Genomic DNA, 16793 nt, shown 5'->3' on the forward strand with positions numbered 1-16793 from the left:
ACTGCCTGGTGTGCAATATTGGTAGGGAGTGGGCACAATGTTAGAGAAAGAAGTACTTTGAGATAGTGTGATACAAAAGTCAGGGAGAAGGACTAGGAACTTCTTCCAACCTTCCCAAGAAAAAAGAGCCAAGGATGAGTTGTTCATTCCTTTCCTGTCTTTCAAGGTACTGTTTTAATAAAGAGTAGGAAAGTCATAACTTTTGAGAGATTTTAAATTTGAAAAGATTTCCCAACATAGATGAAAATCAGTTTAGTAAACTTCTCTTTTTGGATTCCATCTACACTCTATAGGAAGTCAGGACTCCAGAAATGTGACATATATGATGATACATATCCTTAAAATTTCTTCATTGTACTATGGATTTTTTTTTTTTCAATTGTAAGCTAAGTTCTAAGTTCTGTGAATCTACTGATTTTAAAGTCTGTGACTCACACTGTACCATACGGAGTTTGTCTTTTCTGCTTCCCCAGGCTGCTAACAATCTAAATTCCTCACATGATATCTCCCTGTCATCTCTAAGTTGTGCACCTGCCTGGCAAATGTCTTTACTTTCCTAGAATACTAAAGGTATTTGTTTAAGCTTTTTGAAAGGGAAAAAGAAAGGAAAGAAAGAAGGAAGGAAAGGAAAAAAGTAAGAAATGAGAAAGAGAGAGAGGAAAGAAATGAAAGAAAGAAAAAAGGGAACGAAGGAAGAAAGAAGAAAGAAGGAAGGAAAGCAAAGAAAAAAGAAAAAGGGAAGGAAAGAAAGAAAAGGATTGGAGGGAGGAAAGGAGGGATGGAGGGAGGGAGAGAGGAAACAAGGAAGGAAAGAGTAAGAAAGTTAAAAAGAAAACTGTTTGTGAAAACATCAGTTGTAGTGTCTAATAGATTCACAAAAAATACTTTAACAAGTTGATGTCAAACATATAAACTTACCAGCAAATCAAAAAGTACTCTGTTGATATTCTTGATACAAGTGACTTGGATCAATAAATCTTATAAAAAATACCGTGTTCTGGGTACTTCCCCTTTTAACCAAGATGGAGTAATTATAATTAGATTTATTCTTCTATCAGAAACAACTATAGACATAATTTATCTTCCCAGGAAGCTCAGGATCAACCTAGGAAGAAGAACAATCTCTGACATATGGGAATCAAATTACATAAGCCCTTGATTGCTCCTGCGTGTTGCTGGGAGAGTTTCCAAGCTATGACACAAAGTGTAAGAACCCAGAAAGAGCTTAATAGACTTCTTACGTTGAGGAGATAGGGCTGGAAGTCCAGGTAAACGAGATGACTAAAAATGCAGGGCAGAGTTTCTGAGAGGTGAGAGCTATACAAGAGAGAACTTTGGGGATCTGCTAATGAAACAGCTATGGTTTGGATATCTGATCTCTCTAAACCTCATGTTAAAACTTCATTCCTAATGTTGGAGGTGGGACCTAGTGGGAGGTATTGGGTTATGAGGGTGGATCCTTCACGCATGGCTTGGTGCTGTTCGCAAGGTAATGAATGAGTTCTCATTCTATATTAGTTCCCATGAGAACTATTAAAAAGAGCCTAGTACTTTTCCTCTCTCTTGCTTCCTCTCTCACCCTATGATCTCTGCACAAGCTGGCTTCCCCCTTCACTTTATTCTATGAATGAAAGCAGCCTGAAGCCTTCCCTAGAAGCCAATGCTAGTGCCATGATTCTTGTAACTGCCTGCAGAATTGTTAACCAAATAAACCTCTCTCTTAGTCAATTACCTAGCCTCAAGTATTTCTTTGCAGCAACACAAATGGAGTAAGACAAGAGCCACTCAAGTATTCAGCTAAGTACTGATCAACACATGAATGTGAAGTAACATTCTAAAACTAGGGAAAGACTTATCCATAGGATTAGAACAAACAACCAGTAAAGGCCATACAGGGCCAGGAATAGTTTGTATTGTCACCAGCCAGAGTAAAATTTATTAAAATGCACAGGACCTTAGGTAATGAAGGGCCTTGCCTCAGAGGTAGAGAAAAATCAACCCTAATATCATGTTTTACTTTTTCTAACTGATAATCTTAAAAGGAAAACCTGAAAGTATCATAATGTTTCCAGCTGACTCTACTCTGTTCCAGAACAAAACCAATAATATTTATAGGAGTATAGCAATTTTTGGTAAAAATTAAACAAGTTATAATCTATAATGTCTGACATGTTGACATGTATTCAAAGCAAGTTAAAAAGCAAGAAAATAAAATTCACAATGAGGATAAAAATTAATCAATGGAAGCTAATATAGAAATTACACAGATAATAGAGTTAGTATAATTGGACACTAAAACAGTTCATGTTCAAAAATCAGGATGAAAGATTGAACATGTTAAGTAGAGATGTGAGAGACGTAAACGCAGTCTAAATAAAACTTCTAGAGATGAAAATTTAAAAATCCATAATGAAAAGTATGCTAGATAGGATGAATGGCAGATTAAACAATGGAGCAAAAAGATTTGAAAATTTAAAGTCATTGCAATAGAAACATTTCAAAATGAAAAAAAGAGTACAAATAAAAAGAAGGGAAATGGGGAACAACACACACTGGGGCCTGCTGGGTGGGTGGGCAGGTGCAAGGGCAGGGAGAGCATCAGGACAAATAGCTAATGCATGCAGGCTTCATACCTAGGTGATGAGTTGATAAGCGCAGCAAACCACCATGGCTTATGTTTACCTATGTAACAAACCTGTACATCCTGCACATGTACCCCAGAACTTAAAATTAAATTAAATTTAAAAAAGAAGGGAAAAAAGTGAACAAAGCATAAATGAACTGTAATTGGAATCCCTAAAAGAGTCAAAAAGAAACAAATAATTTGGAGAAATAATGGCCATATATTTTCCAAATTAGATTAGACAAAAATCCAACAATCCAAGAATTTCAACAAACCCTAAGCTCTTTAAATTGAAGAAAGCTAGCATGTTACATCATAATGAAATTGCTCCAATGGTTAATTGAGTGAAAATCTTAAAAGTAGCTAGGTGGGGGAAGGGGGTGGTATATTTTGAATGGTGGAACAAAGATAAAGATTACAATGAATTTCTTGTTGGAAACAAGAGAGAAGACAGTGGAGCACCATCTTTAAAATAATAAAAGAAAAAATAACCTGGAAACAGTTACTGAATAAAAATATCCTTCATAAATGAAAGGGAAATAAAGACATTTTCCATTATACATTTCCATTATATGCAAAAACTCATCACCAGCATACTTACTTTATAAGAAAGTTTAAAAGAAATTCTATATGCAAAAGAAGTCTGCCTATACACCAAAAAATAAAGAAGATTGAAAATAGTAATTTGTTGAATAAATTTACATACCATTTTTTTATTACTTGAATATAATTAAAATATGCTGGAATGTTTATAGTAAAAATAATAATATGTTATATGTCTTATATGTAGAGGTCATATATGTGACAAATGTAGTATACAAGCCAGTACTCAATATAAGAAATAATACAGTTATAAGATTCTTATACTGTATGGTGTAATATAACTGGAAGAAACGCTATTATAAGTTAAAGTAATCCTAACTCTAAAAAAACTCGAATATCACAAAACAAAATTACCATTGACAAAATACAAAAGGAGATAAAATGGCATTATAAAAAAAAAAACCCAATTATTCCAAAAGGATGAAAAAGAGTCACAGGAAACAGTAAACATATCAGCCAAATAAAAAATAAGCAGAAATTTGGTAGAGTTAAACCCAACCATATCAGTAATCACATTAAATAATTTAAACAACCCAACTAAAAATAAGAGATTGTTAGTTGGATGAAAACGCAAGACAAACCAATACGATACTTCCAAGAAGCTCACTTAAAATAAATAGACATAAATACATTAAGAGTAAAAGGATGGCAAAGATATACCATTTTAAAAGTAGTCATCATAAAATATAAAGAGCTTTATTTCCTAATGATAAAGAAGTCAATTCAACATTAGGTAACAACAATTACAAATATTTAGACACAATAAACACTTCAAAATGCAGGAAGCAAAAACTGATATAATTGCAAAAGAAATCTACATTCTTTGCATATGTTCTGATATTCAATACTCTTTTTGCAATAATTGATACAGCATTCATATGTGAAATTAAAAAGCATATGAAAGACTTGAATAACATTATTTACCAAAGTGATGTAACTGGCACTTATAGAATACTCCACTGAAAAACAGCAGAGTGTGTGTGTATATATATATAATATATATAAAATATAGTATATATATTATATAGTATATATATTATATATACACATTATATATACACATTAAATATATATATTTATGTAATATATAATATGTATCATATTGCATATATATGTGTATATATAATATGCATAAAAAATGTATGTGTATATATATAATACATTTTCAAGAGCCTATGGAACTTACCAACATATACCATATTCTGAACCATAAAATAATTCACAATAAATCTAAAAAACTTCAAGTTATAGAAAGTATGTTATTAGACCTCAGTAGACATAAACTAGAAAACAGTAAAAAAAAATTCTCTGAAAAGCTCCCAAATATTTAGAAACAAAATAACAAACTTCTAAATAACACAAATGTCAAAGAAAAAAAACAAAAGCAAATTTTAAAATATTTTAAGTGAATTAAAGTTAAACATGACATATGAAAACTCATTAAAAGTACTTAAAACAACATTTAGAAAAAATTATCAAGCTAAATACCTATATTAGATTTAAAGGAAGATCTAAAACAGAAACCCAAAGTAAGTAGAGGAAAAAAATAGAAATATCACAGTGAAAGTCTAAATACAGAATGGCAAAAATAAAAGAGCAAATAAATAAAACCAAAAGTGGTTTCTTGAAGAAGATTAATAAAACTGGTATATCTTTAGCCAGACTGGTTGGGAGAGAAAGAGAGTAAGGAGAAAGAGAAGGAGAAGGAGGAGGAAGCAGAGGAGAAGGAAGACGAGGAGAAATTACCAATATCTGAAAAGAGATCAATGTAGATTATAGGGATTTTAAAAAGACAATAAGGAAATATTATGAACCACTGTTTGGCAACAAATTCACCAACTTAGATGGATTGAACAAATTCCTTTGTAGAAGCAATCTATCAAAGTATTTGTGTAAAAATGTATGTTTATTTGAAAAGCTAAAATAGTCAAAACAATTTGGTGAAAGAACAAATTCAGGTATCTTACACTAGTTAGCTTCAAGGCAGTATAAAGCTCTAAAAATCACAAAGAGATTAGAATAAAAAAATCCAGAAATAAATCCACATATATGTAATCTAAAGCAATTTATTAATTAGTCTTTTCAATAAGTGGTGCTGTGGAAAATCTGGAATTAAAGACTAACTCTACCAAATGTTGGAGAAGATAGGGAAGAACTGGACACATGGGCATGTAAAATGCTATAAACAGAAAAGACTAACAATGTTGGAAAAGACTAACAATGAACTAAAATATTGAATATACAACTACATATAATCTAGGCATTACTCTTTTGGGTATTTACCCAAGAGATATGAACGTGTATGTCCATGGAAACAAAGAGACTTGTATTCACATATTTACAGTTTTGTTATTATAGTCAAGAACTAGACACAACCCAAATAATCATCAGTAGGTGACTAGATATGCAAATTATAGTGTATCTACAATGTAGAAAACTACCCATTAATTTTCCAAATGAACTATTACTACATACCACAGATGGATAAATTTCAAAAGAATTATTCTCAGTGAAAGAAGTGACACAAGAAAGAGGACCTACTGTGTGATTCCGTTTATGTAAGATGCTAGAAAATCCAAACTAATTTATAATGACAAAAAACAGATCAATAGCCTTATGAGTGCTATGGAGGGTGAGGGAGGAGAGATGAAGACTGGCAGGTGGGAGAGATTACAAAGGGGTGTGAAAAACTTTTATGAATAATGTATATGTTTCTTGATTGTAGTCTTGGTTTTCATGGATATGTACAAACGTTTAAAAAATAAAATTTCACAAGTTAAATATATACAGTTTATCCTATGCCAATTACATACTGTGATTATAATTTACTAATTCTAATTTACTGTTTTTATAGCTAATTTTTACTCTTGTTATAGCTAACTTTACTGTTGTTATAGCTAAAATTATTTGGCATAAAAGGCTTTTTGTGTTGTACATGTTAACATTACCTAAAAATAATATGAGTATGTGTAGCCATCCTTGTATGTTATGTCTCCCTTTTCCCTTACAATAGCACTGTCAATTAACCTGATTTTTTTCATTTACTCTAAAATAGAATTAACTCTCTTTTTAATTTTTCTTTGAGTTAGATTAATGTTCTAGAGCTGCACTATCCAATATAGTAGCCACTGGTTACACATACCTATGTAAATTTAAATTAATTATAAAAATATTTTAAAACAGTGCTAAATCAAATCATCCACATTTCAAGTGCTCAGTAGTCAGTTGTGTCTGGTGGTTACTATCTTGGATACAGCAGATATAGAACATTTCCATAATCTTAGAAAGTTCTATTGCACAGGGGTGATGTTTATTATTCAATCGAAAGTACAAGAAGCATAGTTATTAGTTCGAGCTCTACCTTGAGACTGAATAGCTCTTGTGTAAATCAGAAAACCTTAGTCAGCCTCAGTTTTTTAATTACCAATATAATAGAATCAATTTTCATAAGGATTCTTACAGTGATTCTGAGATCCCTGTGTATTATCGGAGAAAATATTTATGGGTACTTTGGGACACCAACACGTGTCTCTCACACCCTATCATATAAACATCTGCCATTTCTTTTATACATTTTGTGTTTAGTGTTTGTAGGAAGAATGGGTAAATAACATCATTGTATCTTCCTTGCCCATCTAAGCCATCACCCATCTTTGAGGCAGAATATTATGAAGAGCAGAGACAACGTGGGTGGGTCACAGTTGAGACAGATTGGAAGAGTTAGTTTAGGAATTGAATATATTTTTTCCGTAAAGTTCATCTTTTTTTAAATTTTTATTATTTATTTATTTATTTATTTATTTGAGACAAGAGTCTCTCTCTCCCAGTCTGGAGCGCAGTGACGCGATCTCGGCTCACTGCAAGCTCCGCCTCCCGGGTTCACGCCATTCTCCTGCCTTAGCCTCCCCAGTACCTGGGATTACAGGCACCCGCCACCACGCCCAGCTAATTTTTTTGTATTTTTAGTAGAGACGGGTTTCACCGTGTTAGCCAGGATGGTCTCGATCTCCTGACCTAGTGATCTGCCTGCCTCGGCCTCCCAAAGTGCTGGGATTACAGGCGTGCGCCACTGCGCCTGGCCAAGTTCATTCTTTTTTTTTTTTTTTTAAATTTTGAAATGGTTTTTTTCTATCAGACCTCTCTTCCTACCACCCCCTACTTTCCTTCCCACCATCCTGACTTTTTTTTTTTTCTTTTGAGACAGAGTCTTGCTCTGTCACCCAGGCTAGAGTGCAGTGGCCGGATCTTGGCTCACTGCAACTTCCGCCTCCCACGTTCAAGCAATTCTCCTGCCTCACCCTCCTGAGTGGCTAGGACTACAGGTGCACACCACCACGCCCAACTAATTTTTTTTTTTTTTTTTTTTTTTTTTTTTTTGTATTTTTTACGTTTTTACTAGAGACGGGGTTTCACCATGTTGGCCAGAATAGTATAGATCTCCTGACCTTGTGACCCACCCGCGTTGGCCTCCCAAAGTGCTGGGATTACAGGCGTGGGCCACCACACCTGGCCCCATCCTGACTTCTATGAAGGTGATTCCTAATCAGTTTTGGTATTCAGCGACGTCATCATCCCTTCAAGGTCACAAGGACGTTTCACTGATACTCTAGACAAAGTCAGATCCGTCCTGTTACTCCTTGTACTTACTCCTTGAATTATTTCTAGTCTGGTTAAATAACACATATTTGACTATCTCAAGTAGATTGTTCAGTTGAAGAGGGCAGGGAACTTATTTACCTTGAACCTCTCTATCCCTGGAGCCTGGCTCAGTGCCTGGTACATAGTGAGCACTTAATAGATTTGTATCAAGTACAAAATAAAAGAACTTAAACACTTAATAGATTTGTATCAACTACATGTATTCCATTGGGATATGACAAAGTACTCCTAAAAAGAGCCACTGGCAGTTCTCTTATAGGAGTTCAAAGGCATCATAATATTCTTCTACACATTTTTTGAGATCTTACATTAGCTCTCCTGACTTTCTGTCTCCAGGGTTCTTTTGACCCCCTGCCCATACCTCCAATTACTGCACTTCCTGCCCCGTCTTGTAAATCATTTTTCTGATGTTCAGACTGAGATTCTCAAAGGGCACACTGAACACATTGTCTTTTGTAATCTTTTAGGCATGTCACAGGAGTTATATTCTTTTTTTTTTTTTTTTTTTTTTTTTTTTGAGACGGAGTCTTGCTCTGTAGCCCGGGCTGGACTGCAGTGGCCGGATCTCAGCTCACTGCAAGCTCCGCCTCCCGGGTTTATGCCATTCTCCTGCCTCAGCCTCCGGAGTAGCTGGGACTACAGGCGCCCGCCACCTCGCCCGGCTAGTTTTTTGTATTTTTAGTAGAGACGGGGTGTCACCGTGTTAGCCAGGATGGTCTCGATCTCCTGACCTCGTGATCCGCCCGTCTCGGCCTCCCAAAGTGCTGGGATTACAGGCTTGAGCCACCGCGCCCGGCCAGGAGTTATATTCTTAATAGATTTTAGTTCATAATATTTATGTAAATATAATGTTATTTGCCATTTCTAATCTAGAAAGAAAAGTTAAGGTGAATTCATAAAATCCTTGTGGTGCATTTGACTTCTGCGGCTTATCAAAACGCTTGATTTCAGAAGCAGATCAAAGCAAAAATGTGCAGTTTTCATATGATTTCAGAAGCTGACCAGAGGTACCAGAGATGGGTCAATTTCATAAATTTACACTATATTAAACAAAGCGTTTGAGTGGGAATTGTGTGACCTGGGAACACAGGAAGCCATGAGTTAAACATGGATTCCTCATGAGCCATCATTTATTCTTAAAGGGTTTTTAAATAAAAGTGAAAATTAATCCCTTAGTCCAATAGTTTAATGTGTGGTGACCTCTTCCGTTTATTTTTTAGTAATATTATGGAAAATTTTAATGCAATCATATGGGTTCCTGTTTCTTCATCTAGTGCTGAAATACTGAAGATGAACAGTATAGTGCAATGATATTTTACTAAATGAAATTAGTTCAAACCGGGCACGGTGGCTCACGCCTATAATCCCAGTACTTTGGGAGGCTGAGGCGGGTGGATCACCTGAGGTTGGGAGTTTGAGACCACGCTGACCAACATGCAGAAACCCCATCTCTACTAAATATACAAAATTAGCTGGGTGTGGTGGCCTGTAATTCCAGCTGCTCGGGAGGCTGAGGCAGGAGAACTGTTTGAACCCAGGAGGTAGAGGTTGTGGTGAACCAGAGATCGGGCCATTGCACTCCAGCCTGGGCAACAAGAGCGAAACTCTGTCTCAAAAAAAAAAAAAAAGAAAAGAAAAAAGAAATTAGTTCAAAATGTTTTGATGAACTAAAAGAGCCTTAAGAGCTTGAGCAATGGGTAAGGTTTGGGTTAATAGCCTCGGTATCTTTCGGAAAAACATCCTTTATTTAGAAAATATATTTCACACACTTTATATTTTTTTACATTAGAAGTGATCTCATAGTTTTAATTGTGCAAACCTGGTTTTTCAATTTATTTGTAAACTCTTCAAACACCAGTCCCATATCATCTCCTCTTACATCTGTTAAGTTACTTAACACAAAGCAGAGTATAAAAGAGAGATTTAGTCAACGATTTTTAAACAGCATTAAAGAGTTACCTTCTGTGACTAAAAAAGTGTATTTTAAAAACTCTTCATTTTAGTTCTGCTCTCCCTAAGTGAGATTATTTTCTTCTTTGATTTTCATGATTTTTTAAAGCAAGTACTCTATACCTATTGCCCTCTTTTCTTCAAGTAGTGTTTGCTAAACAACGTGTATAATTATGTGCAATTTCTTTTAACCCCTGATACCTGGTTTTCACAATCATAACTCTCAGATAGTTTGCCCATAAAGGAAAAGATAATAATGCCTGCTTTTCTTAGACAACTGAGAGAATCAAGTAAAATTGTGAATGAAAGATGTTTAAAAGTCTGAAGTATTTTGAAAATAATATAGACTGGGGGAAAAGGGGATATGAATCCAGAGAAAATATTATGAAATAGAGGCCAGAGACCAGATTTCACTGGCTTTCAATATTAGCAAACATAAAAATGTGACACATCAGGCCAAGCTCTCAAAAAAAAATGTAATACTTTAGGCTACTTTGGAATGATCTCCATTAATAGAGGCTGTAATCCCATATTGAAGGAAAAGCCAGTCCAGTTTCAGTCTGGGTAGGCAAACGTCTCTTATATATGCATGTTTCAAAATCCCACCTTTCAAGAGACAAATAGAGAAACTGGTTTTTGCCCTGAGGGTGGCCATAACAATTTTAATGTATCAATTTTCTAAAAGGATTTCAAGTTATAAAGGCCACCCGTATAGGAATGAGGCTTGGATATTACTTCATATGCAGGAAGTTTGAAGATAATGGAGTATTTAGTTTTAAGAAGAGAAGACGGAGATTTTTGATGATTTTCTTTAAATACATATAAGTTACTATATTTATTCAGGTTGTAGCTTGTGGTCAGAGAATTTTCAGAGATAGTTATAATACATAGAGAATATAGCAATTTCAGCTTAATTTAGAAAGAAAAGTTTAATAAATGGAACTGCAAGTGACTGTCTCAATATGAGCTGTCCATCCCTAAATAGGTGAAAACAGACAAAATATTAATGTAATCTTTTGTATTGTACAGATCAACCTCCAAATGAGTAGGTGAGCCAAATAAACTCCATGGTTTCTTCTAAAGATAAGACTTAATGTGTTCTGATGAGAACACTCATGGTAAGTCTTGTAGCTCAATGTCAGCTCTGTGTTTTCCAAATATTAAAAGATTTTGGAGCACTGCAAATTACACCCAGAACAAAGTCTTAACATTCCTTTTAGTTTATGAACAATCCTACCTGGCTTATTGCAATATGTGCATTCCTCCTTGTGATTTAATCAACACCATCTAAAATGATTATTTACCACCTCCCAAGATACTTTATTTTTGGATTACTACAATTGTTGGACATTGTGTTCTTAGTCTACTGAACCTAGACCAGTGAGTTCACCTTCTTGATCCCCAGTTTCTTTTATCTATAAAACAAAGTGTTTACTTCCAATTTCTGTGCTTGCAGCATAAGTCTAGTCACCATCAAATGCTAGCCATCTATTTAAAGAAAACTGCCATGCTTCGGTTTTAGAACTCTGTTTTGGAATTCCTCTCAGAGTCAATTTATGAGCAGCACAAGAATATAAGTCTCATTAGGTTATAATCAAATCTTGTTTTTAACCAAAAACTGCATTACCCAGCTTGATCACTCATCTTATTCACTAGACTTGGCTCTGAATGACTTTTAGCTATTTCTAAAAATTGAATCCATCTGCAAGAGATGAAGATTTACCACTATTGAGGCTTTCAAAAAAAAAATGTGCTACAAGCTTTGAAGAAAAATCCAAAAGAGGAATTCAAGCAGTGTTCTAAGTTAGGGCTCCATCATTAAAATAATTGTATAATTGCCCAAGGGACTGCAATCATTTCAAGGTATAAGTTCTGATACAAAAAGAAAGTGGTGATATTGCATAACAGTCATATTTTATTCACATAAAATACTAAGTAATAATGGCAAGCAGCATGTGAGTGAAAAGGAACAGAAGTCAAGGGGCAAGGGCTGGTTATCACTTTATACTGAGATAGTCAAAGAAGGTTGAATGGAAAAAATAAAATCTGTTCTAGATTTTGAAGGGTGTATAGATTATTAGCGTCCATTATTATCTCAACTTTAAAACTGCATTTCGTTTCATTAGACAGCAATAGTTGGTAACACTAGTGTCTTAGTTATTCAGGCTGCCATAACAGAATACCTCAGACTGGGCAAATTATAAACAACAGATATGTATTGCTCACTGTTATGGAGGCTGGAAGTCTAAGATCAAGGTACTAGCAGATTCAGTGTCTGGTAAGGGCTTGTTCTCTGCTTCAAAGATATAATATTTTTGCTGTGTCCTCACATGGTAGAAGGGGCAAAAAAATCTCCCTCACTCCTCCTTTGTAAGGGTATAAACGAAAAGTATCAGAGACAAGTCTCAATCAATTTAGAAAGTTTATTTTGCCAAGGTTAAGGATGCACCTGTGACACAGCTTCAGGAGGTCTTGATGACATATGCCCAAGGTAGTCAGGATACAGCTTGGTTGTATACATTTTAGGGAGACATGAGACATCAATCAGTACATGTAAGATGTGCACTGCTTTGATCTGGAAAGGCAGGATAACTCAAAGTGGGGTGGGAGGAGGCTTCCAGGTTATATGTAGATTTAAAGATTTTCTGATTGGTAACTAGTTGAAGGAGTTATTAACGTAGAAAGGAATTTCTGGATTATAATAAGGGATTGTGCAGGCCAAGGTTTTATCATGCAGTTGAATCATCCAGGCACAAACATTCAGACCATAGCACCTAGTGACCTCTCACTCAGGGAAGTTAAATTCTGAAGAATTAGATAAAAGACAGTGAAGCTTTGCCTAGGAGGGATCTGATAAAGCCAAAGTCAGGGGCCAGAGTTCTCAGTAGGATGAAGTGTGTGGGCAACCAGAGGGATGACCTTTGTTCTCTCTGCTTCCCTGGCAACATGTGCAGTTCTCCTGCCTATCAGGGTATTTTCCTAAAGAGGTAAAATCTCATCCCCAAAACAACTGCCACCACCAAGACTGCCCATAAATGATATCAATAAGAAACTGAAGCAAGGTCTGTTGTGCTTGTCAGGGAGGTGGAAAAGGACTTCTGGGACCCAGACACAGGATCATTATCTGTTCTGAATATCTATTTGGTTCTTAACCCCTACTTCCCTACCCAAATTTACAGGGTTTTGCTTTGCTTTGTTTATTTGTTTCTAGAAAGATGCTATGAGATACTATCAAATAGGACTTTTAATTCTGACTTTTATAACCATACCAGAATAATGGCTACCAAGTGAGAAGATTATCAGGCATTTAAAAATCTAGAGATGGGTTCACAAAAGAAGATTGGAGATGATTAAAATGACCTTCCTTCACTTAGAAGTGTCACTCGAGTGAAATCTATTTGCTTTTTCTATGCCTCAAACAACACAGGGATGGAGAATGTCAGTAAACCAGTGTGTCACATGTAAGAAAATCTCTCAGTGCCGTAAAGGTCATTTGCAACTCATGTGCCTTGATATTTGCCTTCCAGAACACTAGAAGTAATAACATATTCCACTAAAGAAGTTTAATCATATTAATTAGAATTTAGGCAGATCAAAATTTTTTAACCTAGTATCTGGAAACTGAAAAATACATAATACAGAAAACAGATAGTTGGTGTCACTTTCCATAGATTCCATAGTGAATCTATGTTTGCTAAATTATGGTTAAGAAGTTCTTGAAAAGGAGATCATAACTTACTGTAGAATAGTTTCACCTCATTAGAATTCAGTTTAGCACTCTGGTATTTTTTTTCTTGGCCCTTTTACCAAATTCTTAATCTGTAGAAAGTATGTCAAAAATGAGTCAATAACAACGCTTGCCACTGAAACAGGAGACTCAACAACAAATACTGCCCAACTGTCATTGTTTAAGCTACAGTTTACTTATGAGCAATTGAATCTCATTATTTCAGCCAAATTATGTTTTACTGCAGTGGGAAGCCAAAAAAAAAAAATAATAATTTAAACTGTTTTTTTTTCCCTACACTTCAGACTTTAGTGATATGGAAAAACATTGAGCTCTCAAGAAAACAGAAATGTCTTTTTACCCAAGAGGAATATCCCAGGAATAATAACCAGGAAGTGTTATTGATCTAGAAGAGAGGAAAAAAAATTGCATTTTAGCCAGATCTTTATCATCCATATAGTTACTCAGAGAGGGACTGTTACAATACAGAAAATAAACAATGGATACTTTTGAAAGTTGTATGTGTTTAACAGAAAAATGCAAAATGTTTTATATCTTTTAGAATATTTGTCTTACTAAATGTCTAAGCATTATAATTAATACTAATAAAACTACTTACATTGAGTGTGGCAATGCACTAAAATATATGCATGGATTATCTCCTTAAACTGTTATGAAAACACTGTGAAGTTCTACAGATGAGAAAACTGAGACTCCAAAGAGTTGAATAATTTGGTTGAGGTTACCCCCTCAGGTAATAAATGGGTTACACTGCTGTTTTAGTAAGCTGGAATATAATTTGAACTGGCTTAGAGTTAAAAAGAAAATCAAAACAAAACAAAAGGAATGTATTATTTCATGAGCCTGAGCAATCCCCAAAATTTATATTTTAACTGGGCTTTTACCTGAGCTTTGCTAGTCAGAATTGGGTAGGTTCCATTGCAATAACAAACAAGCCCCTAATCTCAGGGACTTTGAACAATTAAAGTTATTATTTTTTTTTTCTTTCCTAAATATACAAATGTAGGTCAGCTAGAAGCTGACTTACCTTAGGAAAAGAAAGTATGTTAGACTGATCCTCTTGAAACTTCCACCCAGAAGTGAAATCCATCCTTCTATTTATTCTTCTTTAGATACAACACATTTTGTGGCCATATCTAAACTCAAAGTTATAGGGAACTATTTAGTGAATAGTATTTATGCAAATATTCTGAAGACTTCATTTTGAGACACAGATACCACTTTTTTGATTCTGGACTAATTTTTTCATTAACACTTTACAAACCTGCCTTTGGTTTTTCTCTATAAATTTGGATATCCATTATTGATGCTGAATTCATCCTCCTGATTTCTAGATACAACAGAAATTCTAACTAAGTTCTTCTCTCCAGCTAAGAAGTCAAAAGGCATTTCCTGCTCAATAATTCAGTTGCTTTTATTGTATTTGTTAACACTCAACTTGTTCAAAAATCATTCAGTGTACCCCTGATGTACAATAAAATTTGATACTTTTTAGAAGCCATTCAACAATCAAACAGGGCAAAAAAATATATATATATCAAGAAAGTTAACTTTATCATCTCAGCAGAAGACAACTACCAACTATTTTCTGAAAGTTTGTATATAAATTAATTATTTGAAAATCTTTTCTGTTTTTCCATTGGGATGATATTAATTATAGTGATTGACATTTCTGGAAGACTATTCCAATGCCTAATTAACTCTTAGGCTGTGTGTTCAAAACAAAACAATGTAAAAATAAAACAGTATAAAATATAATACCTTTACTACACTAGTAATACAATAGAACAAAGAATGTAAAATTCAAATAATGTATTTGTTATGTGTATTTTATGCTAACATTGAGCAAGCCTTGTTAATTAGAGAAGAACGAAGAGGTAGGTAGAAATTTTGCTGATATTTCAAAGGGTACTTATGGGCATTTCCACGGGTTTAAATGTTATTGGTAGTGGATCTCAATTATTCCTAATTGCTGCTTCAAATTGTATGATGTCCTTGCTTTAGTACAGGTATATCAGAAACAATACTTTAAAATTTCAATTTATGATTAGCCTATTGTTGGAATCATGATTGCAATAATGAGAATGAGAATAAAAAAGTTAATGAGTAAGAAAAAAAAGGAGAGAGAAAATGTACTGTGTTAACTGGGACAGAGTTTTAACAGATAGAAGGGGAAACAATAAAATTGAACTGGATGTTTTTACATTGTGAAAAATTGTCTCATGGGAAATACCTGAACTATTTCTGGAAAAATACAGAGAAGAAAGAAAAGATGTGGTCTGTGCATGATCCATTGGAAAAAAAATAAAGTTGAGGTGGTATAAAAACATTTGAGTCAGAGAAGTTATATAACCGAAGATGGGACAAAAGGGGAGAATAGAATCGCTTGTTGGGTTTTTAAAGTAATGAGGCTGAGTGGGACTTGAGGTTGTGAGGTGACAGGAGGAAGTGAGAAGATAAAGGAGGAGACAGAATGAGCTAAAAAGGAGACTTAAACATGTTTTTGTTAATATTTAAGAATTACACAGGCTAAATGTCATCTCCCCACTTAAGCTTCCTGAAGATGGGGTAGGAATTCCCACCCCACAGTCATATCCTTTTTAATGGACCTAACCCAGAATCTCTATCTGCTTTTTATCTGTGGATCAATTATCTGGCAACTTTCTGAATAGCTTAAGTTTTTTGGACTTCACTACTTTATGCTCTCATCCCCCTTTTTCTTCTGCCTCACACCAATCCCTCATCAGACTCAATCCTAGGGAATGTTCCCAGAGTAGATCACAGATTAGAAGTAAAATATTAACAAACACAGAGGCAGAAAAAGTTGGAATGGCAGGGGTTCAAGGAGGACAGTGATTTGATTCAAAAGAATCAAGTATGGATGAGTGACTACTTCTGGGTCAGGCACTATACTATGACATTTCACATATACAATTTCTGTTTAACATCTAGTCAGTGTTTTAGTACTTATGTTCTCAGCAGCCATAGACAGGAGCTAGAGAGCTAACTGGCACAGTCTCAGGTTCAAATCAGAGGAGGCAGAAACCAGAGTAGGATGATGACAGGTGGAGACCGCTGGACGGTCAGCCTGAGGGTCAACTCTGGGGCCTAAAAATGTACCTTTTGTGTCCCTGTCTTTTCCCACATCTCCCACCTTGAATACCCCTTGAGGAACAATTACATATCAAAGCTTGTTCTTAAAGCCTTCAT

At 34.8% G+C, this 16793-nt stretch overlaps 1 long non-coding RNA gene across 1 annotated transcript in view; it reads left to right on the forward strand.

Moving 5' to 3' along the window:
• Nucleotides 1-16793, forward strand: part of LOC103222513 (uncharacterized) — a 556352-nt gene that overhangs the window by 98625 nt on the left and 440934 nt on the right. The gene's annotated exons all lie outside the window — the stretch shown is intronic.

The sequence above is a fragment of the Chlorocebus sabaeus genome, chromosome 18 (genome assembly GCF_047675955.1).
Source record: "Chlorocebus sabaeus isolate Y175 chromosome 18, mChlSab1.0.hap1, whole genome shotgun sequence".
Lineage (NCBI taxonomy): Eukaryota > Metazoa > Chordata > Mammalia > Primates > Cercopithecidae > Chlorocebus > Chlorocebus sabaeus.